This window comes from Poromitra crassiceps (genome assembly GCF_964638095.1).
Source record: "Poromitra crassiceps genome assembly, chromosome: 18".
Taxonomy (NCBI): Eukaryota; Metazoa; Chordata; class Actinopteri; order Beryciformes; family Melamphaidae; genus Poromitra; species Poromitra crassiceps.
The window spans coordinates 23,830,349-23,854,348 of NC_139636.1; the positions used below are offsets into that span (position 1 = coordinate 23,830,349).

At 44.9% G+C, this 24,000-nt stretch overlaps 1 protein-coding gene across 2 annotated transcripts in view; it reads left to right on the top strand.

Annotated features, from left to right (window-relative positions):
- Window positions 1–24,000, top strand: part of syt7a (synaptotagmin VIIa) — a 90,321-nt gene that overhangs the window by 530 nt on the left and 65,791 nt on the right. The gene's annotated exons all lie outside the window — the stretch shown is intronic.

The following is a 24,000-nucleotide window of genomic DNA, read 5'->3' on the forward strand; positions in this document are numbered from 1 at the left end:
CATAATGCAAGGTCAAAGCCTCCAATGATAACCAAGTCAAGTGTGTGTGAGCGCGCTATTTTTATGTTGCTGCTGCTTCCGACATTAACCTAAGTTGCCGAATAAGCGATATCCCATAATGGAGAGAGAGGTACCCTACCCGGCTGGATGTAGCAGCACGCCACAGCGAGAGGGGCGAGGGGGGGGTGGTACGAAAGAAGGGGCATATTTTAGTAATCTCTCCCACGTGTTTTTGAGGCGTGATTTCTTCTTTCATCGGGCGCCCAGGAGCATACTCGACTTACTGTCCCCTGCTGTTGCCATATAACATGAATTCGCACTGGGGCCAAGGGGGTAATGGTAATTACCAATTAAATCTTCAGGTTATATGAGAATAACACCTGCTGCTATGAGGACCGGGGGAGGGGGGGGGCAAAGGCAGAGTGGGAGGAGCCATTTTTGTTCATTTTCCCCTCTGATGTGAGATAACGTGATCTCACACACTGACAGTGATACTGTGTAGTAAGGTGTGTGCAAGCAAACGTGGAGGGGAGAGGGATGGTTGTCTGCTAAAATGCATGATGTATGATGGTTATAAGGATGATTGCAGCAGGGTCACCGGAAATGAGAGCATGTAGTCATATAGCAACATAACACTATAGTAATCCTGCCATAAATGTCTGAAGGATAGGCTACTAGGCTACTTGACTTTTGTTGTAATACATTACAACAAATTGGCCTAGTACAGTTTTCAACATGTTATAGTTTGCAGTTGCATATCATGTTGGGTGACATTGGAAGTGTTACAGACATGTTATTTTCCCCTGTAGTTGTACGATATAAATAATTATTTTAGTTTCAGTAATATAAGGCTATATTTACCGTTTCATCCCATTTATCAGATTAAAGTTAAATAGGCCCTTTTCACAGGTGTAATAACCATACCAATAACATTAATGAAGGTCCTGGGGGGGGGGGGCACGGTGGCACAGTGGTAGCCTCAGAGCAAGAAGGTCCTGGGTTCGATTCCCGCCTGGGATGCAGTGGCTGGTGAGGTTGTGTCCCCATTCCCATGTCCTCAGTGACTATGGCCGAGGTGGGGTCGTCAAAAGCGGCTTTTCTGTGTGGAGTTTGCATGTTCCCCCTGTCCTCCCCAGGGGTTTCCTCCAGATAGGAATGCAACCATCATTAATGTTATTGGTTACACCTGTGTTAACTTTACCCTATTGCCTAGGTGGGCGGGCGGTGTTGTCTGTCTGTTAGTCACGATTTGCGTCATGTTTTGTGTCACGAAAGTGACATCGGGGCTGACTGATGATGTCATACCCACACTGATGGTCATTCTTCTTCTGTGGTATTTTATGGCAGTTGGCATCCTTTGATGTTGCATTACCGCCTCCTTCTGGATTTATCCATCCACTGTTTCCCTACATTCTGTAAAACCCGGTCAGTTCCTCATCTTCCTGTCCTCCGTCCCCCTCATAGTCCATCTCGTCTTCCTGATGTCATTTCTTCTTCTGTGGTGTTTTATGGCAGTTGGCATCCTTCTGGATTTATCCATCCACTGTTATCCTACATTCTGTCCCTCTTCTTTCTCCTTCTTCCCGATGAAGCCATAATAATAATACTAAGGCAGAACATTGTGACCTCATCAGTTACATCATCAGTGATGTCATAAATCCCATCCATGGCGCATAAAACGCCTATATCCACATACTTTTCAATAGAGACAGTTCAACATCCAGTCACTTCCTGTATCTGTTTAGCCACTGCCACAACCCCTTAGGAGACTGGTCAGCCAATGAAGTTTCATACCATTGACAGACAGCCAATCCAAGATGATGACCATGTTCATTTAGGAGACTGGAAGAGTACAATTTCTTACTATTGGTGGAGCCTGGAGTGCCGTGTCTCCACATTGAATTGTCTCTCCATCCCCATCACTCCATTTGTTTCCTCATAACTAAGCTAGCTAGCCGTTCCCCACTCCTCGCAGTTCAAGCTAGTGCTGCTCCCAAGGAGTTGGCTAAAAGCAAACGACTAGCCTCAAATTCCACTGCAGGCTCCATTTAACAAGGCCCTACATGTAGCACTCACAATGAAACACAGAGGGTTGTCCGCCTGTCTCGGCCTGTCTTTTCAATTGAAATGGCCGTTGTTGTTCTTTTGCTTCCCAGCGGGGAAACAGTGCCCTCTCTGCTGTGTGGCTACGGGTGGAAACCCGTAATTACACATCCGGAAGAACAGAAATCACAGGCTCTGGCACCACAAAAAGCCCTCGGTATTGAAAACTACGCAATATTCAAGAACACGAATGGCCGCTGTCGACGGACAACAACCGTCTGTGTAAGGCAGGTACTGTTTTATTGTGATTGCTAAAGTCACATGTATGAAAAGTAGCCGGGCCTTGTTAAATGGAGCCTGCAGTGCAATTCGTGGGCGCTTAGTTGAGACGTTGACTAGGAAACAAAGGCGGCGGCTCCGTTCTGGGGCTAGTAAACGACATTTTTGAAATGAGTAAGGAATAATGAATGAACGTTATAGTCACTCTCTTGAGTAAGGAGCTCAACACATGATTGACACCCCTTCAATTGATTTGGGTGAGTGGGTGATCCTTTCCAGCGGGTGTTTCCCTCGCCGCACTGCTGTGGCCTTTAAATACATTCACCAGGCGTCTCAAGGTGGAGGGGCAGAGAGAGAGAGAAGGAGAGAGAGAGAGAGAGAGAGAGAGAGAGAGAGACACACACACACACACACACACACACACACACACACACACACACACACACACACACACACACAGAGAGGAGAGAGAGAGGTGTACCAGGGGGCATCATATTGATTATGGCCTCAGGATTATACAGGGGGCAAGTTGATCACATGTGAGCCCGACAATCACTAAACTGCTGGCTACTGTCAAAATAAACATCTATCTATCTATCTATCTATCTATCTATCTATCTATCTATCTATCTATCTATCTATCTATCTATCTATCTATCTATCTATCTATTATTATTATATACAGTATAAAAGGGGGCTAGGGCTATGTTTGTCTGTCTGTCTGTCTGTCCCACTGATGACATCATCAGTGATGTCATAAATTCACTCACACACACACAAATTGTGACATCATCAGTGATGTCAGAGGCATTGTGACATCACACACACACATACACACACACACACACACACACACACACACACACACAAGAGACAGACACGCACACACACACACACACACACACACACACACACACACACACAAAGTCCCAGTGATGATGTCATCAGTGATGTCATAAATTGTGACATTATTAGTGATGTCAGAGGCATTGTGACATCATCAGTGATGTCATAAGAGGTTGTGATGGCATCAGTGATGTCATAAAAGCAGTTGTGACATCGTCAGTGATGTCATAAGAGTCCCACTGATGATGTCATCAGTCTTGTCATAAAAGCAAAATCAAGTCCCAGGGGCAGACACTGTGGGAGTCTGGCTTCAGACCCCCGTCTTCAGCCATAGACAGCTGTATGTTGCCAGCTCCAGGACAGGTGCATCCCTGAAGTATGCCATCTAAGAATCGAGTAGCGCGCGCAATGCCTAGTTTGAAATAAGATCGGATGTGCGCTCCAGACAATACTGAACTTTTAAGAAGAAGAAGAAGAAGAAGAAGAAGAAGAAGAAGAAAGTGAGTTCTATGAAGGGCTGACTGCTGAGGATAATATTGCAGCACATTGTTGTCTTTTTTAGGCTAATTCTGGGAGCTATGTCCTTACTCACTGGAAAGCATTCACCAGACAACAAAGGTCAAAATGCACCCCTGTGAGCTCCAGCAGGGCTTGATTGGAGATAATCAGCAGACAACTCGGTTACATCTAAAGTTTTTAGACCATCCTTCCTTCCTGGCAACTTCTTTTAATATGATGGAATTAATAGGAATCCTACTCACTTTAATAATCTACATTCACCCATTCATACACCGATGGCAGCAGGCTGCCACGACAGCAGCTGGGAGGGAGCGGGGATCGAACCGCCAACCCTTGCGTCATTGGCCGACCCGCTCTACCTCCTGAGCTAAAGCCGCCCCTATTCCTCCTAATATGGCTGCATGGTGATGAGAGAGTAGCCTACTGTGAATACAAATAGGAATACATGTGTCAAAGGTGGAAAGTCGTGTTACCCTTAAAAACCACTGATAAACTATAGGACATGGAACCAATGAAGAGCAATCATCAATGCTTTAATGTGGAACCATTACAGAACCAACAAGGGCCATGTAATGGTTCTTTGTATTGTGATACCAGAACCACTAGACGCCACAATCGCCACATGCTGCCAGTAATGGTTCCTCATCTGGGAGTAAATAACCATTTAGAAGTTTAGGGGTCGATGTTATAGAGTGTAGTACCGTTAAATTTGTATCCTAAATTCAAGCAAAGTGAAATGCTGTCATATTTTACAGATATATACAATACAATACAACCTTATTCATCCCGCATGGGGCAAAGAAAGTACACATAATCATTAGAAACAAACACATCACATAACAAAAAGAGAGAAGACAGGTTACCTGATTGTTTCACACAATCAAATATAATCCCTAAGCATTAGCCCAAACTGTTCTTTTATCAATGAATTACTTACTAGCATCCCAAAATCACAGTATACTTTTGTGTCAGTGGACTGGGTTTGGATGTCTGTTATGCAGTATGTGACGGCATGCGATGTGTGATGCTTTCCAATGGCTCTCCTTTTTCAACACCTCATTTTGACAGGCGGCATCAATAGCCTTTGCTGGAGTGGAAGACTGTGACGACTTGTGAGATGTCTGTGTCTGTGTGTGTGTGTGTGTGTGTGTGTGTGTGTGGGGGGGGGGGGGGGTGTGCAGAATGGGTGAGGAAAATCACTTCAGCAGGCATTTTGGTTGAAGCTTTCAAGCTCAGGCAGACATTTAAGGGTTTCCTCCCAGTGAAACACATGGCAGTGTTCAGCCTGTCAAGACAGCAGGCGACCAGTAAATGAAGAGCTCTCCACCACCCTCATCTATTGACGGCTTTTTTGATGAACTGACTGTAATAGATTTGTTAGACAGGAGGAGATGCCTTTATTGATCCATTCCCAGTGAGGGAGAACGGGACAGGTACGCAGTACGGATTGGGGGGGGAGAGATGATCGGGGAGGGAACGTTGACTTCATGTATTATGCATGTAATCACGCCGATCCGTATGAGTGACAAGGCTTTGCCTGCTGTCATCAAGAGGTGGGTCAGTGATATAGTGTTATGGCCACTCTAGGTGGAACAATATCAGCTGAGGCCGGCCTCCTCTCTCCTTTGTCTTATATTGTACACTCCAGTCTAGTCCGATTCACTCCAGTGTTAGCATAGTCCTATTCAGTACAGTATGGCCCAACATAATGAAATCATTGAAGAGCTTCACTCGTATACTTGGCAGCATAAAGCGACGTTTCCTTACGCCCCCTTCCTTTCATGGTGGCAACTCTGGAGAGAGAGAGAGTTTGCGGATCAGGGGATAAATTGCCCTAAATGTATTTGATGTGTGGTCCTTACTCCATTTGGCACCCAACGCCACCTACCACTTGAGTATGATATGTGATAAGAAGGTCAGGTTCAGTATTGAGTTACTGGATGCTGGCTTTAGATATATGGGCTTGAATCCAAGCCTCTGGCCCGGGCGACCAATCTAAATGACTCAACTTTGGCATGCAGAGCCGGTCCTGTGAGAGGGAGCTCCTCAGGTAGGGACTTTTTTTGGCCTGCAGATAGATTTACGACAAAAGGGTTATGCAACCAGCAGATGGATTCAAGTGATTAAGAGAGCAGGGGTAGTGAGAGAGTAGAACGATAAAGTTAAACATATCTTTTTTTTTATTATTCAGGGACATTTTCCGCTGCCCATCCACATATGTACGCTTAAATGTGTGAGGTCAGAGCATCGGGTCAGTTGCAGAGCAGCACTGTCAGTCTGACGACTAAAGCCCCAAACGCACAGGGAGCGTCAGACGCTAGCGTTTGGAAGCCCACCCATTGTTTTAAATGGCCTGACACGCACCAAGCGCGTTCTGACGCGCGTCAAACTGCCTTGACGCCCGTACTGCGAACCTGTTTCGATTTTTGAGCATCAAACGAGGTTCCACCAGCGACCAAAGCGCTCTGAGCTCCTCCCCCCTCTCTGGCCCACTTCCATCCCCGTCTGTCTCGCTGCTCCTCAAACAAATCTCACGACAGTTTAAATACAGCAAGCATGTCAATACGCTACACTATAGCAAGACGAAGTGAGAATAATGTTCTAAACGCATCGGCTAGCAAAATATAGCCTATCCCTGGATGTCATGAAGCAGAAGACAGTGAACCTCTTTGTTATTGTCCTATAGAAAGGGATGATGTCCCTCTACTTCATGGCTGTTGTACTAAATGTGGGATGGGAAATGATTTGGGAGGAGTGCTGTGGCAGCCTTCTCATGTCCGTGCCTCTTAGAGGAAGAGGAATTGAAAAGGGTTGGATGCGGCTCGAGATGCTAATGCTATTATGGGCTTAGCAGTTTTATTGAACAAGTCTAAATTTCCATGTTCAAAACTCAGAAGAAACCTTAGTAAAGATGCACGACCTCCTCTATTTTACCTCCTTGCTTGCACTCTAATCATGTTTGAAGCATAAAGCTCCCGCTAGCCATTCTGTCATCCTGTCAGTTTGCTACATTGGTATCAGATGTAGATTAAATATGTCATATTTCTACATGCAAGGCCTGAATGCAACACATCAAATTCAGTTTCTGGGTATCCGATTCGTAAAGCACATTCACAGCAGCTCTTTAGACACTGCTACATAAATTGGTACAGGAATGGCTTAATTGTAGTGTGCTTAATCAGCCTGTATTTTACATTAAATTGATGACTCCATCACTTGACCTTAAGTGTATTTAGCTTTCAATGGATAATCAAATGGTTAACTGCTCCAATTTATTCTACAGATTGATGTTGTAAACCTAAGCCGTGGGGAAAATCTCAAGGATCACTGGAGGCAGAAGATCAGGCTACAATGCTGCCATGAATGGAGGCAATTAGGTCCTTTCATAGGACGGAACACCTGCAATGAAAGCAGGATCTGCTGGTTTCACTGTTCCACATCCTTAATGGTGGAAGAGGAAGTCATATTAGTGGATTTGAGGAAAGCCTAATCACGCATTTGACTCATCAAGTAAATTTGCTGTGAATAAGTGAAATCGCATTTATAAATGATAACACTATAGACAGGTTTGATGTTATTTTTTCAATCAGTAATGCACAATATTATACATACATAATGTACTGTATGTAAAATATTTATGAACACGTCTAGTTGTTGAAAATATTCTGATCACAATAGCTAATTTGACAATTTAGTGAATGATGATAGTCCTGATGATCATTATGGGAATCTTGTTTTCCCATTACGATCAATCATAGGACAGGGGCGCTAACCGGACTTGTTGCTACAATGCCACAGGGCCAGAGTTATTTTTTGATGGTGGGCTCCCTCTCTGCTGACTGGCTTGCGGAGGAGGGGGAGGTCTTTCACGTCGCCTTCCTCTGCCATCTTCTGTCCCTCTCTCCTCTGTGTCCTATGGGGAGGTGGAGAAGGATCGCACCGCTTAAAACAGCAGGCGAGGGAAGAGAGTGATAGAAGGGGAAGAGGTGGAGAGGCAGAGGCAGAGGGGAGAGAGAGAGAGAGAGAGAGGAAGAGAGAGGGAGAGAGAGAGAGAGAGAGAGAGGGAGAGGGAGAGGCAAAAGAACGAGCCCTGGAGTGCTAGCCTGTCAAGGTCACGCGGAGGAGAGAAGGCCCTGTGCGTGCACGTGTGTGTGTGTGTGTGTGTGTGTGTGTGTGTCTGTCTGTGTGTGTGTGTGTGTCTGTGTGTGTGTGTGTCTGTGAGTGTATGAGAGAAGGGATAGGAAAACAGAGGGGCAGGGAGGCCTACATAGTAAAGGAGGAAGGGTGGGGTGACAGCTGATTGGTTTCGGATGCGGGATGGGGGGGGCTTTATGGGGGAGGAGAGGAGGGACAGAAAAGAGAGATTAAACGGAGCTTCACAACAGTGTCATAATGCATGATATTCTCTTCAATCCCGTGTTTATGACAGCTATGGCTCATATATTTGTCATTTTGAACATGTTTGACTTTGATTGAATTACTGGAGGGGTCAGAGGCATTTCTGATATTTATGGACGCATCAAGGTCTGCGTATGTGTGTGTGTGTGTCAGTCTGTGTGATGGATGCTTCTGTGTGTGCTGTTACATAACCATCAAGTTCCGTTGTGTTCATCCGTGTTCTCTTTGCAGTCTCTCTCTTATCTATTATCTGTTGCTTTTTTTTCTCTTCTTCACAGAAGTTACTCAATGACCTCTGCTGTCTTGTGTGGATGCCATAATGCACTCTGTTTGGACTTGGAGACATGTTTTTGGGGAAATTAAATGCAGTGGCTAGTGCGGGTGTTCTGAAAGCAAATATAAGTGAGTGAAAATATGAAACCGCGCTACTCCCATCCAACTCAATCATCATGCTTTTGATTTATGGCAAGAGAAACTATTGCATAATGGATAGCCCTCTCTGCCTGTCATCTTGTCAAGCGCTTTGAAAGGGGGATTGTGGTTTGCAGAAAACATCCTTATTCAGTTCGCCTGAGCAAGACCAAAGGAGTCACTTGGAAATGTGATCACTGCTGCTGTCTCTGTCTTCACACGTTTCCCCTGTTTGCGTCTCTCTCCCGCTCCCTAGGAAAGGTTCTATGTGTGAACAGTTGCCATAGTGTTTTGTATGTGGAGCACCGGGGTGCTGATGGGAAAGATTCGGCGTGGCTTCGGCGCTGTGTGCCGTTATCTGTCCAGAGCAATGGTGTGTGGAGCAGTGATAACATATGATGACTTTGTCTTGCGGCGGGGTCAAGAGTTCACCCAGTGGGTGGTCATCTGAGGACGCTCATCCATGGCCAGTCTCCAGTCTGTATTAATAGTCATTGTATTCCGCTTTTCAGAATGTGCTTAATTTATTAGAGGAAAATACAGTAGGCTATAGTTAGTACTTTTCCCATTCTCTCTTCTAAAACGCACCACTAACAGCCAAATTAATCCTTCACTGGTCATGGTATCACATTCAGTTTCAGCGTCTCAACAGAACGTCAGTAAATATTCTGTTGAAAGACATCATATCATTATCAGTCTGATCTTCCAGTCGCCCCCACAGCGATTTCAGTGGACGGGAGTACTTGCCTTGACAGACAACTCATTTGGCCAATCAGCGTCACTAAATCCAATCCAAATCCACCCGGAAGAATGGCGAAAACGTCTTTTCCACTGAGACTCCACTCGTGCATAGTCCTGTTCTTTTTTTCGTTGTTGTTATTAAGTCTATTTCTACAACAATACGTGCACTTATGGCTGTGCTATATACTCTACTAACGCTAAAGTCAACGTTACGGCTCGTTGGTTTTTTGGAGACACCATTACTGTTTTGCCAGCGGCGTCCCTGATTGGCCGGTTACATTGTCAACTACGGCACACGTCTCTGATTTTCCCAGTTCCATTCTCATTTGTGGAAATCGCTGGGGGGCGGGTGGAAGTCCAGACTGATCCGTGGAGCGAAACAGAATGTGAGTTCACGTGATTAATGGTTTTACCAGGTTATGATGTTGTACAGATCTAGAGAGAGAGAGAAAAATAAATCAAATGAACTGACAATGATTTTAAAGTTTTTTGTTTCTAGCTGTAAGCTATAATTCCACACATGGCGTTTACCTGTGGATATCAGCTACTGTACAAATGACCTTTCAATCAAAAAGGAGGTTGCCTTCAGTCAGTAAAAGAAAACCATGCAATTGGAAATTGCCAGCTGAAAATGTAAAACAAATATGGTGGTGCAGGAAGAAATTAGGCAAAAATTAAGAATGCATACATTTTCCATAAAATGTGAATGTTTAGAGTTAGAGAGATGATGCATCATCATTACTGTACTTCACTATGGCACGTTCCAGCCAGGACTTGGTGTGTTTGCTTGAGCATCTGTGCATTTGAGCGAGTGAGCATGGGTGTGTGTGTGTGTGTGTGTGTGTGTGTGCGTGCATCCGTGTGCGAGCGCATGTGCGTGTGTGTGTGTGTGCCTGCATGTGTCCGTGTGCAGGCGCGTGCATGTGTGTGTGTGTGCGGGCGCCCGTGTGTGTGTGTGTGTGTGCCTGCATGTGTCCATGTGCGGGCCTGTGCATGTGTGTGTGTGTGTGCGTGGCATGCATGTATGTGTGACCAGACTGTCTCTTGGTATTTAGCAAAAAGTGTTTGTGATTTGGTGTTCGCCTCCCTGTCTGTATCTGGCAAGGTAGTGAGACTGACAGATTGGGCTGTACAAACGCTGCCATCTCCTCAGCTTGGCTGCCTCTCTCCTCCCTCCCTCCGTCTCATCTCCCGATTACCCTGCTTCAGTGGTGACCAGCAGGGCCGGGGACATTGTCTCCTTCATCTGCCGTATCTAGCTAGCAGTAGGTAGGCCCTCTGCCTGGATTAAGTCCACCCACTGTTCCATAGCTGTAGCTACAATACCTGATGGATCAGCTGTCCAGGCCTGTCTCCTCCTCTGTGCCTCACTGGCACTTCTGAATCGGGAAGGGAGAGCTCCTGACAGTATGAGGTTGAAAGGACCAGAGATGGCAGCCCAGTGCTCTGTGCCTCCATCATGCACTATTCTCTTCCATTAGAGCGGTCCTTGCTTTGAGTCTGCATCACGAGCATAGACTGTATAAATAGGATCACGAGTCACGACTGGCCAGAGCGATTCCCCATGGAGGGGGGCGGGATTTCTATTCTATGCATTGCTGACGCTCCCTCCTCTCATCATCAGTGGAGGAGCGTCATCATGGAGCCATATACAGCCAAACCTTCATCTTGTTTTGTTGTGTCGTTAAAGTTCATTGTGAACTTTGATTCTAGTCTCTCATGATTGAATCACGTCGGGGTTGAGGTGTATCCAGTGATTTGGGCAAATAAGGAGTTTTATGCATTTTCCTGCTGGCAAGGAGGAGCAGTCAGAACAGGAAGTAATGAGCCCCGGCAGGAGGGACAGATGATGCGGGGAAATCTGACAACACACACAAAAGAAATGCACGGTCACACATCTTCAACCCCAGACATGGATCCACATCACTGATTAGCTTTGTAGGATATTGGAAATCTGGGTGGAAACAAGCACATTCAGGGGGCCTGGGGCGTATGGCTTTCATCAACACTTGGCTCAGGAAAAGCAATCCTGACCACATTCACTTTGGTCAGTGAGCTAAAACACGACAAGTTCAGGGTTTCTCCAAGATGTTTTTTTCCCCCCCAGGCCCAGCAGAGGGCACAGAGAACCTCTTGTGATACAAGTGATCGCATATATAGGCACAGTAACATTAGTTGATAGTGGTTGACAGGTTGTTGGAAAATTCACATTTCAGTATTTGAATAGTTTTGGTTTAGTCTTCAAGACTTTAAATAAATGAGCACATGGAGAGGAGATGATGTGGCGTATTTCTTTGCATAATGCATATCCATGCGGCTGAGAGTAAAACTGAGAGTACGGATTTCCACACGGTGACTTCGCCCCACCAAATAGCACTCGTGAATAGATCAAAAGCTTTTTATTTCATACCCAAAGGAAGATCCCTTGAACTTGCCTGCTATATAAAAAAGAAATGGCGGGTAGTTTATGAAAGAGAAAAAGTGGGGAGTGAGACAGTAGAATACAACACGACAGAATACCTGAACACATGAATCCAGAACGGACAGAGATTAGATAAGAGGCACCAGCAGCTTATGGGGACGCTCATTATTGTATCTCCCTCCCTCTGCATCTCGGCCAGTGATCAGGATTAGGATCCTCTTCGTTCCCTGCACTCGTCTGACTTTTGCGGTTGGTGAGCTGATCACCTGACGTTTACCTTGGCAGCGCCGTGACTTGCTGCAGCTGGAAGAGCACAATGAATTGGATGCAAACAATATTGTGCATGCACGGGAGTGAGCGGAGAGAGAGAGCTCAGTTCCGGACTCGGTAGAGCTGAGAGACACCAGATTGGGCTTGCTCGTCCAAGCAGTGCATTTCTGATTGGTCTGGGCTACAAAGCTGAAATGTGCCTTTTGTGCCTCTGATCCACACATCTGACATGTCTCTCTCTCTCTCTCTCTCTCTCTCTCTCTCCCCTCCCTCTCTTAATGTACAGCGGTGCTGAAAGGGTTATACATTCCACAGATCAGATTTCATGTGAGCCGCATTCATTGATTAATAAAAACCAAGCGGAGACCCTAGTGATTATGGCTGTTGGGCTTGGGAACGGCCACTGATCCTCTTAATGAGTCGTGAAAAGCGAAGAATTATACACTCCCGACAGTCAAAGTCTTGACATTTCAATATTTGGTCATTCACTCTTGGAGTCTATTTGCCCAGAGAGTTGGCACACGCTCAGATGCTCTCGAACACACATTTGCCCAAGTAAACAGAGAAATCTTGACTTTCCAGTCCCATTGTGTGTCAACGGATATCAGGATATCTGCGTACGGGCAGGATCCTACACCTGGAAAGACAAACACACACGCCAAACACGGAGCTCCCATGCACTGTGATTCAGCACGCACTCACTGAGGTCACCACCAAAATAAACTAAGTGATTACATAATCAGAGCGAGAGAAGCCCGAATAACCAAAAACCACTATGATAATTGTCATGCTGCTATCAGGCGAGGCACTGACTCTTACAGTGCATGCTGCCTGTGGTACTATTCCTTCTTGGGTGATAATAATGTGTGCGCGCTGCTGTATCGCTGCTTTAATTAACGTCTTTGTGCTAAATGATGCCGTCGGTCTTATATGTGATTATCCCCTGGAAAAATACCACTTATTGTTTGCCCACTAGTGTCACAGCCAGCACACCCTTAACAAGACGAAGGAGGCCTTCGTTTGTTAATTGAGCTATCATAGAACTATAATGCAAAGTGCACGGCAGGTCAGAGGTCATGGTATCTGTCTCTCTCTCTCACCATCTTTCCCTGGGGGTATCTCTGTTCCTCCCTAGTCTCTGGGTCCATTGCCCTCTCAAATACGCTGGTTAATCACAGAGCAACAGAGGGACAAAGTGGGAGAAATTAGCGAAAAAACCACAGAAATAGGGAAGAGGGCTTTTAAGTACGTCGGCTCAGCCAGAGGAGGCAAAATGGCGCATTGAGAACTGTGAGAACGTAATGTTGGATAGCGAGAATGTTGACAATTAAGATTGTCTTTAGAAGTAGCATGTCTTAAAATGACAGTTGATACTTGATGCTGTAATATTAATGAGGCTTGACAACGACTTTATATTTCAGCATAACTTTAGTGGCTCCACGTGCAGTATACAGCGTATACAGTTCAGCTCAGTATCACCTACAACGTTCTGTTTGCTTCCGTGTTATGTACAGCGTCATCAACTACGGATACTCATGAGGTACAAAAGCCCATTACATCACATCCCCCTTTTTTTTAACATTTCTTTTTCTTTTCTCTTTCTTTTTTATGTGAATGTCATGTTATTCTTGACAATTGCAAACAGTTTCCCCATAAGATTTACCATCAAACAATAACGCTTACCAGTGTAAATATTGCAAATTGCATATAGCCTTAACATAACTGACTCTGTAAGTCAAAACCCATTGATCCATGACATTTTTCAACAACAACAAAAAACACTCTATTCTTCTTATAGCGTTACTTCCTATGTCATATGGAAAGAATCAATCTCTGTATCTAGCAGGTACTTTTACTTGTCTACCAGATCTCGTGGTGCGATATGAGTGTGTTTCAGCTTGTCCAACAGGTGTTTCATCTGGGTCTGCAACAACAGTGTGCTCAGGTGTTTGTGTGTTTGTTGCCTGTCTGTCACAGTCCTTCAACCCTGTGTGTCTGTTCTGGTGGATGTCCTGTTCAGTTGAAGATGGAAAAGTTGTCTCGTCTGTTTTCCCGCAGATACTTTCGGTTTCTCCTGTACCGCCTCCCATCTGGTGTGCGAACAACGAAAGTGAAGTTGTGAAGTTTGTGAAGGACCACAGCTGGCTGCCACGTCTCCCCTTCTTTGAATCCGGAAATTGTCTCCTGCTTGCAGATCAGACAGGCTTCTTGTTTGTCTGTCGAAGTAGAGTTTTTGCTTCTCTTGCTTTTCACTCAACTGCCTGTGTACCTGGACAGTACCCTCTGGAGTAAGCAGTGAGGTTGAGGTCGGCAGTTTCCCTTTCAGCCGCCGTCCCATCAGCAACTGCGCTGGTGACAGTCCTACACCTTCCAGTGGTGTGTTGCGGTACTCCAACAGTGAAATGTAGGGGTCGCCATTCTTACACTCTGACTTTTTTAACAGATTTTTTACAGTCTGTACTGTCCTTTCTGCCTGACCATTAGACTGGGCGTGACCGGGACTGGACGTGATGTGTCTGAATTCCCAGCTTTCTGCAAAGTCCTTGAACTCAGCAGCACTGGCATACTGAGGACCATTATCTGAAATGATGACATCAGGAATGCCATGCCTGGCAAACATCGATTTCAGTGCTATTATGACACTGCCACTTGTAGTGTCTCTCAGTTTAGTTATTTCTGGGAACTTTGAGAAATAGTCCACACACATAGCAGAAACTCAGATCCTCTGTAGCGAAAGAGGTCTGTCCCTACTTTCTCCCACGGTCTGTCTGGTATTGGCTGTGAGAGTAACGGCTCTCTCGGATTGTTGTTCCTATTCTCATTGCAAATGGCACACTGAGATACCACCTCCTCAATTTGTGAAGACATGTGTGGCCAATACAAAATGTCTCTAGCTCTTTCTTTGCACTTAACAATCCCCAAGTGTGACTCGTGGATTTTGCTAAGCATTTCTTGTCACAATGAGCTTTGCTGCTTTAAACATAAGCCCAGATGTGTATGCAATTTCATCCCTAAATGTCCAATAGGGCTGAATCTCTTTTGGTACTACACTTCTTTCATTTGGCCATCCCCTTAATGTAATGTCTTTCAGTAACTGCATCTCAGGGCCCTCGGCTGTTGCTTTTCTGAACTTCTGCAGTTTCTCCTCTGAAATGGGCAACTCAGGTGTAATCATATTCACTTCTAAGTATTTCTCTAGCAGCTCTTCTTTCTGCTCTTTGAGGAACGCTCTGCTTAACGCGTCTGCTATATGAAGTTCTTTGCCGGGCCGATAAGTTACTTTAAGACTGTATCTTTGTAGCCTAAGCAACATCCTCTGTAGCCTCATAGGAGCTTGATGCAAAGGCTTCTTAAAGATGCTCTCTAGAGGCTTATGGTCACTCTCAACTAGAATCTCTTTTCCATAAAGATACTGATGGAATTTCTCACATCCGTAGACTATAGCAAGTAACTCGTTTTCAATTTGAGCATACCTGCGCTGACAATCAGTGAGTGCTCTTGACCCATAAGCTACTGGCTGCTCATCCTGCAGTATGACTGCTCCTATGCCCTCTGAGCTGGCATCTACTGACATGGTGATTGGTTTGTTGACGTCATAGTACTTCAAAGTTGGAGCGACGGTGACCAGCTGTTTTAGATTTTCAAAACTTCGTTCTTGTGCTTCCTCCCAGTGCCACTCTGTGTCCGCTTCAAGCAGCTTCCTTAGTGGAGCGCTGACGTCCGACAAGTTTGGTATGAACTTGGCGAGATATTGGATCATTCCCATAAACCTCAGCAGTTCTTGTACGTCTTGTGGTGGAGGTAGCTGTGTCACTGCTCTCACTTTTTCCTCATCTGGTTTTAGCCCCTTGTCACTGAGCTTGTGTCCAATATATTTGATTTCTGTTGTCCTGACAACGCACTTGTTTCTGTTAAGTTTCAGGTTGAACTCCCGTGCTCGATCCAACAACTTTTTCAGCCTGCGGTCATGCTCTTCCTTGGAGTCCCCCCAAACTAACAAGTCATCAATGATGTTCACAACACCATCCAGCCCTTCAATCACCTGTGCTACAGCTCTTTGAAACACCTCGGGCGCAGACGAGATCCCAAACGGCAAACGTAGGAACCTGTATCTCCCTATGGGTGTGTTAAACGTGCACAGCTTTGAGCTGTCATCATCAAGTTTGATTTGCCAAAAGCCCTGATTAGCGTCCAGCACAGAGAAAAACTTTGCATTTGGCATACGGGAAGCAACTTCCTCCACTGTGAGCAATGGGTAGTGTTCCCGTTTTATAGCTTCATTCAAGTCTTTTGGATCCATACATATACAGAGTTTCTTGGGTGTGACTACCGTTACCATACTGTTGACCCATTCTGTTGGCTCAGTCTGCCTGGCTATTACACCCAGTTTTTCCATGCGCTGTAGTTCCTCAACAACTCTGTCTCTGAGTGCGACTGGAATCCTCCTAGGCACAACGGGCGTAACTTCAGGGTTTATCTGTATATGGTGCTGACCAGCTAAGCAACCTAGTCCGTTGAATAGATCACTATAGTCTTCAAGAATGTCTTTTTCCTTGCCAACATCATGCATTCTCTTTACTAAGCCCAATTTCAAACATGTGGCTCCTCCCAGTATAGCTGGTACATTCTGTTGCATGATTTCAAACTCAATGTTGTGCTTTTGGCCCTTGTACTCACATGTTAGTGCTCTCTTGCCCAGTGGTGTTGTCTTTTGTCCAAAGAAAGCAACGAGTTTGCTGTTACTCGGGCATTCATTGTTTCAACTGACATTGCATTGCAGTCTGCACCTGTGTCCAGTTTAAAAGTCACAACTTTTTTATTTATTCTCAAGTTTTCTGTCCATTGTTCTTCATCAGATTGTGTCTCCGCAGACTCCATCACTCTGATGTAGTTTTCATGCTCAACTCTGACTGTGCCAATAAACATGTCATTTTCACTTTCACTTTGCTCAACTGCATGCACTCTTCTTCCATGTTGGTGCTGCTGACCGTGTGCCGACTTACACATCTTGGCAAAATGATTTTTCTTGTGGCATGTTTTGCATGTTTGGCCTAGTGCAGGACATTGTCTTGTTCCATGTTTATAGCCACATCTGTTGCAACTTGACTCATTTTGTTCAAAAGGTCTTGTGTTAGCTTTAAACTTGTCTTTTGGGCGGACTGTCGGACTTTAGTCTGTTTACATCCACTTCCTCAGCCAGCGCTTTGACTTGACTGGTTGTTATTTCACTTGCACGGCATATATCTATAGCTTTTTCTAGGGTCAGATCTGCTTCTTTTAACAGTCTGCCTCTCACTTGGTCGTTAGTTTTGCCACATACTATCCTGTCTCTTACCAGGGAGTCGAGTAACTGTCCAAATTCACAGTCTTTATTCTTTAAGTCCGTGACATATGCATCGATGGATTCCGACTGTTTCTGTGCTCGTGTGAAGAACATGTGCCGTATATAAGGCAAGTTTTTCCTGGGCTCACAATAGTCCTGAAACTTCCTCTTCAGCACGTCTATTTTGTCTCCCTCCCCGTCGACAAACTCAAAAGTATTCGATACTTTGATCGCCTCTTCGCCCGCGACGTGAAGGAACGTTGCACACTGCACCTTCTCGGACTTCTCCGCAATGCCGCTGGCAGTACTGAAGAGATCAAAATGCTGAATCCATGTCCTCCAATTCTCAGCAAGATTGCCTTGCAAACTCAAACTCGGTGGAGGTTGAAACTGCGCCATAGTCTCTGTTCTTCTTCCGCCTTCACTTCTGACACCATGTAATATTAATGAGGCTTGACAATGACTTTATATTTCAACATAACTTTAGTGGCTACACGTGCAGTATACAGCTTATACAGTTACGTACAGCGTCATCAACTACGGATACTCATGAGGTACAAAAGCCCATTACATCACAGATGCAGCCCAGTCACCAGATTAAAATGGTGCATTTCTATAGAATCCACAGAAATGTAAAATATGAACATTTCTGAATGAAAATAGTATTTCATGTTTCCAGATACGTGAATAATTAATGTTATACAAGTCATAATGACAGTCTGAGGTTAAAGTAGGTCCTGACCTGCAGCGTTTCCAACTTGCAACTTTCTCGTCATGAGAGAGCTGGTTGGAATCCGGACCCAAACCCTAACCATAACCCCAGCCAAGTTGCTTTTGTTAGCTAAACGCAACTGTTGCTTTACTTGCATAACCCCAACTCAAAGTGATTTTTGTTGCCTAAACCCAACCATTGTTTTACTTGCCTGAACCTTACCCAACCAAGTTGTTTTGCCGTGGCTCCCGCAACACGTTACCGGGCCGAACCCGGCCGGGTATCCGCAAGTTACTCGACCGGGCTGAGTCGATGATGGTCACGGTAACCGGGAAGTAGCGGTGGCTCCTCCGAGGCGGGGGGCAAGGGGGGCGGTTATGTGGCCGAGCTGTGCGCTCGTCGTAACCAGGAAGAGCCGCCTGATGTCTGTGCTGGAGGACCCAAATGCTTAGTTAACATTTCCGTGGAGCAAAATGTTCATATTTTACATTTCCGTGGATTCTAGAAACGTATACAATGCCGACATTTTATTCTGCCAAGCGGGTTGCTTGGTGATGGCTGCACACTCGGAGAGCCCCCACAGAATAGGCTCTGACTCAGGGGCAAACACACAATGGATGCACATCAGACATGGCAGAGGATTGACAGGCATGTGGCTCCCAGCTTCTTCAGACAACCTTCCTCCTCCTCAAAGCGCCCGACAAAGCTCATTAAAGGCAGTTCACATAGGCTCCCCACACAGGCCCTATTGACACGAGACATGCTCACAACGCCTCATGAATAAAACATGAATCGCTCCGAGGTTCTATAGCACAGAACTATATGGATCTGTATGTAAGGCAAGGCAAGGCAAACTTTATATAGCACATTTCATACGCAAGGCAAATACAACGGGCTTCACATAAAACAGAAAAAATACATACACCGACCACAACTATTTAAAATGACGTAAAAAAAAAAAAAGAAAGAAAAGAAAGAAAGATAGAGATCGAGATAAAATGGATAAAACACATAAAAGGGGAAAAATAAATCAGATAACACCTGTTACATCTGACGTTGCTGTACATTTAGCGGAAGGAAACGACATGTTTCAAGCGCTGCCTTTGAAGAGCTGACATTGGAAGCCCATCTCAGTGATTCTCAGCACTGTGATTGGCTCGAAGGTCCGAACACCGCCAGCCGTCAAAGTTAGTGTAAAAAATAACCAAGTCAGTTGTTTTAGCCACCAAATTCTTACCGCTCTGTAATTCATTTTTTCAGACCATCATCAGATAGTGCGGTCAACTGAATATATTGCAATGCATGTAGGCTATCCGTTATTATGGTTGTTATGAGCATCACAAACCGCACGTCCAGTTCAAAGAGAAAACCTTTCAAGAAGCATCAACTCGACCAGTTCGTTCTTCACTCTTTTAAGTTGTGAAAATCATCTCTCACCCAGTCTACAGTTAGTGACAGGGTGAGAGACAGAGATCTTTAAATTGTGACGATCTCTCACCCACAGTTAACAGGCAGGGTTAAGAAAAGCCTGACTGTGTTGAGCACACTTTGGGAAGTAGTTTCCAGCCTACCTTTTCTTAGCAGTTCCTCTGGTGAACATGTTTTTTCTTACCACACATAAATGCTTGAACTGGATACATTCAAATGTGATGGAGGGGGGTGGGGGGGGCACCGCCACCTACACACCAATCACGATTATTTCTCATTATGCTTATATTCTTTTAGTATTGAAGATTAATTGCGACCGCGGAGTAGGCCTAATATATAAAGAAAATATGACGAAGCTTATAAAGAATTTAATTTGAATGTGTGGCACCCCCCCCAACAAGGCAAATTGTCTGGTGCCCCCTGGCACTCGCACGATGCGATATATGGATAAACCTGGCCCAGATTCTGAGGGGGGGCCTTTATGTATCCAGGCCCAGGGGCCCGTCATGTCATAATCCGCCTATGGGTGGCTCATATCCTAAGAGCAGGGCAGAAATGCATTTAGCAGCTAAGCCATTTAACAAGCAACAGAATTTTAAAATCAATTCTATGGCACACTGGAAGTCAATGCAGTGATCTAAGAATGATGCAATGTGTTCTGTTTTAGTCAGAACTCTGGCAGCAGCATTCTCAACTCAATGAGCTGTATTTTGTGTGTGTGTGTGTGTGTGTGTGGGGGGGGGGGGGGGGTGGCAACAGGAGAAAAGTCTATTCTTTACCTGCAGGTAATGAATCCATGTATCAATTTTTCTGAATCAGGTTTTGACACAAGACCCCTTACTTTGTCTATATTTTTAAGGTGATAAAAAGCTGATCTTGTAATGTATTGATTTGATATTGTTAACATTTTAATTGGCATCCATAATAACACTAGATTCCTAGCTTGTCTTTGCTCTTGAGAGACAGCGAGTCAAGGTGACCCCTAATTTTCGGCCTCTTTTCCTGAGATAATTACCTCCGTGTTGTCGTTATTTAGCCGAAGAAACTTTTGGCACATCCAGTCATTAATTTCCTCAATACGAGAATCTACAGGACCAAAGTCACTTGAAGAAAGAGATATGCTGTGTAGAGCTGACTGTCTTCTGCATAATTGTGGTAATGAATGCTATTTTTCTTGTACTAGTGCAGTGATTCCCAAACTGTGGTACCAGTGGTCTGCGAGGCTCCACCTGGTGGTACGCAGGAGCCTGGCAGACTGCCATCAGCCTATCGACAAGTAAGATGTTTATGTGTTGTGTCCCATCAATTCTGCGCTGGCTAAATGTTGTGTGGGTTATTTGCAGTCTGACTCAGACAACAGTAGCCTACCCAGAACGTACTGTAAGAGGGCACCGGGTAACGTCAGCCATGTGGGAGTATTTCACTCTCTCAGAGAAAGATCAGCAATATGCAGTTTCCAGTGACATTTCAAGAGGAGGTCACTTACTACAAGCAATAATCTTAACGCATAAATCTCATCAGCTATTTGAAAAGCAGACATGAAGAAGTGTTCAATGACACACAGAGAAACGAAAGAGAAAGGGTTAAAAATAGGGATACTTAGGGATACTGGCGCAGAAATCAGGAGTGTTGGCTGGTATGTGACATGCTTTCTGTGTTTTCCCCATAACCACTTTTTTTTTTTTCTTCTTCTTTTTTAAACTCGAGGGCCACACTGAGTGGCCCCCATCCTCAGTTGCACATCCCTGAACTGGGCAAATAGCTGACATTCGACCATTCAACAAACACATTGTGATGCATTCAAGTGCGCCTAAGAAATGTGGTGATTTTTATGGTGTGTTTAATGTACCATTCATGCTAGTAAATTCCATTCCAAACTACAGCTTAGCTAATGGGGGAAAAAACATTGGCTATTGCCCAAATTGTTATTTTAAACATCGATATCGACCCAGAATATCACAATTGGCGGATTCCTAGTTGTTACTTAGGCTTTCTGATGATATTGCATGGTTAGTAGTTAGTAGTTGTTTTCTTTGTATCCGCAGTGAAGTGGTACTTTGGAAATTTGGTTTGCTTGGTAGTGGTACATGGTCTGAAAAGTTTGGGAACCTCTGTCCTAGTGGAAGCATGTAGAGGTTGAATAAAAGAGGGCCAAGGTTTAGCCCTGTAGAACTCCACGTCATACTGACCCTTTCAGAGTCAAAGTCACCGGTAGACACAAAGTAGTTCCTACCTTGCAGGTAGGTCTTGAACCAATTTAAGGCAGGGCCAGAGAGTCCGACCCAATTTTATAGTCTTATCTAATAATATTGTGTGATCAACTAGTGTCAAATGCAGCACTACGATCCAGAAGTAAGGACAGAAAGCTCAATCTGTTTATATGAAGATCATTCACAACTCTAATAAGGCTGCCTCAGTACTATCACAACAAGGTCTAAATCCTGATTGGAACTGGTCAAAGTGAGCATTTGAAATTAAATAGTTGTTAAACTGGTTGAAGATTTTTTTTTCTTCCAGGATCATACTAATAAAAGGGAGATTAGAAATAGGTCTGTGGTAATTACTTAGCACAGCGGCATCCAGACAACTCTTCCTTAAGAAAGGCTTAATAACGGCAGTTTCCAAAGCATTTGGGAAAACACCAGACAAAAGAGAGCTAACAATTTGTAATAGCTCATTTGCCAAACAGCTAAAGACATTAAAAAAAGCTTGTGGGCAGAGGGTCATATATGGCAGCTGGGGACGACTTAAGTTGCTGTATAGTGTTCTCAAGTGTAGAGCCCTATCTTCCCACCGGCGGTAATTTTGCGTTAGCGCCCGTTTTGCGCTGGAATATCACCGCGCAAAGCCCTAATTGTGGGCGTGTCGGCCCGCTGCGCTTCACGTCATCTCGGTGCACTGCACATCTCTGTATAGGCGTGTTTATGCCCAAAAGCATTGTGGAGGTGTGGTCATGCCCATAAAACCACAGCTCACGTCAGCAGCTTCCTTCTCACTGAGAGTAGACTCAGTTCTCAGTCTCTATCCGCTTCGGGACTAGAGTGAGAGAGAGAAAGAGGGAGAGAGAAAAGATAGCCTAGACGGGGAGAGGGAGAGAGTCAGAGAGAGAGAGGGGGAGAAAACGAGAGAGGGAAGAGAGAATTGGAGGATGAACCAGTTCGGATTCGCAACGAAAATTTATGCTTTTGTAATTAGTAGCCTTTTAATTAGTCGTTTCGCTCATATAGGCTATAACATACACATTTAAAAATATTAATTTCTTTAATAGGGTAGGGACGTGTGAGATTTTATTTCAATAGCCTATACCAGAATTGTCCACTCGGGTTAAGCTATTGTTTAGCCTACTGGCCGGTGTTGTGTCAGAAAGTGATTTACTGCCAGAAACTGATTTCGATCCGTGCGACCACGAACAGCGCTGCCTCGGTAGTGCCTCTACCCACCCTGTGCACCGACCCCCAAGGCCTGCCTACCCGGCCCAGCTCACACCTTATCCGGGGAGACCCCCCTACAGGACATGGCACACTAGCCGAACGCAAAGCACCCCTCCCCGCGCTACACACAGACTCCCGCCCCGCCAGACCGTCGTTCCCCTGGTAATCCAATTCAAAATGCAAATCACTTTTTCGCACAAAACCATGACAAACGAATTCTCATTGTTAAATCAAGGTGTGTTTTTTCTGCAGTGTAGGTTAGTTGAAAATCAACGTGGCATTGGAGGGAAGTGTGTCCGCGCGCGAGCCGTGCGTAATGGGCCTATATCCAAGCGAGGATTTCCTGCACTGCGCCGGAGAATGCTGTCTGCGCTCAGGCATATGCCTGGCGTAGTGGGGTTGTTTGCGCTAAGACCAGCTATTTGCTGGCGTTAAAATTGAGAGCACCCACAGCCCCTTTTTCTAACACATTGCACTGGAACGCCTATTTTGGAACGGGCAACGCCCAAACCTCTCTTTGCGCTCGGCACATACCGACAGTATCTTCCCCACAGCGCTAAATGATACTTGCGCGAGACACATGATAGGCTAGAGGCCCACCGACACGCCTAGGCCACACCTACACACGCCTCCCTTGCCCCCAGCGCAAAACTGGACGGTGGAGGCAGATGGTAGCTTAAGTATTTGTATTTGTACTTCGTTACTTTACACCACTCAATGCGTAGCCAATAGCAGTCAAAGATCACCATAATTATTACTCACATTATTTATGCGTGAAGGAAATTGAGGCACCTTCCTGTTAGACATGGAAGTGCATCAATGTTTTGTCTGATACTCACAATCTTATATCTGAAAAAGGTGGAAAATTCATTACATTTAGCAATAGAAAGAAGCTCTGGGGCAATTGATGCTGTGGAATTGATCAGTCTATCAACAGTATTAAAAGTGTCTGTGCATTGTTTTGTTTTTTTCACTAGTGATCTTGGCAAAAAAGGATTGTTTGACATTTCTCAATTCTATGATGTAGTGAAGCTCCTCTTTGTAGATTTAGTGATACAGACATAGCATTTCTCCAGAGTGCTTTTTGCTTACCAGAGAATTTCACCTGAGCTGGTGCACTGTCATCATCAATGGCTTTGCTACTTTGACAATTAGAATTGTCAACAAGGACATTAGT